Source organism: Lathamus discolor, chromosome 6, assembly GCF_037157495.1.
Source record: "Lathamus discolor isolate bLatDis1 chromosome 6, bLatDis1.hap1, whole genome shotgun sequence".
NCBI classification, from domain to species: domain Eukaryota; kingdom Metazoa; phylum Chordata; class Aves; order Psittaciformes; family Psittacidae; genus Lathamus; species Lathamus discolor.
This window is the reverse complement of record NC_088889.1, coordinates 80,755,765-80,756,797: the sequence shown is the minus strand read 5'-3', so window position 1 is coordinate 80,756,797 and position 1,033 is coordinate 80,755,765.

Genomic DNA, 1,033 nt, shown 5'->3' with positions numbered 1-1,033 from the left:
GCTGGCTCCTCCGTTGCCTCTCCTGTGCAGTTCCTAGGCTAGTGGGGGCACATGAGACCTCCTTGGGCTCGGTGACCACAGCCAGATGCTTTTGGGCTGTGCTATATGCCCATGAGCTCTCTCATCAGTCAGATGTCCAAGTGCGTGGTCTGGGCCTGGGTTTTAGAGTCACAGAATGGTTTGAGTTGGAAGAGACCTTAAAGTTCATTTAGTTTTGTTCTAACCCTATGCCACAGACAGGGACACTTTCCACTAGACCAGGTTGCTCAAAGCCCAATCCTATGGCTCCTGGTGGCGCTGGTCCAGTCACAGGCAGGCTCCCCTTCCCACAACCCAGGTCTCCATGTGGCTTTACCTGTGTTTCACAGGCAGGTGCCTCCCTCAAGGGGTGGGGACAGACCCCTTCTCTGTGTCCCCTGGGTGGGCTCTGTCCCTTACTCCCCATCTCATGAGCCATTCCCACTTCCAGCAGGACTCCACACTGGCCTCAATGTGCTCAGGCCACCACAATTAGGAAACAAGCCCTATGGCCTCAGCTTGCTCCACATGCCACCAGCTTGGCCCAGTCCACCTCAGTCGGGCAGGACTGAGGCACACAGATCCAGCACAGCCCCACGCAGGGAAGCTCATGAGGGCCAGCACCAGCTCCAGCCCAGGTGAAACCATGACTCCTACCATGTTTATTTTAGCAACACAAATAAGAGATTGAAATTAATTATTGACTGGTGAGCGCAGGGATGCAGCCTCATGGGGAGAAGGCTCAGCAGGGAGGGCAACTCCATGGGACTTGGCCCATCATCCAGTATACAGGGAATAAGAGCCAGGTCACAGCAAGACACCCAGGATCTGTGGATGACATGCAGGTAACCTGAGCTCTCACTGCAACCCTGCCATCAGACCAGCCCTGCTCCTGGTGGGGGTCTCACACCCACAACTGATGTGGTGGGGCAGATCTGGGCTGGCTTCTGCTGGGGCTGAGCACTGGCATGCAATTGGCCAAAGGCAGCTGGCAGTCACTGCAGGCTTGGACAGG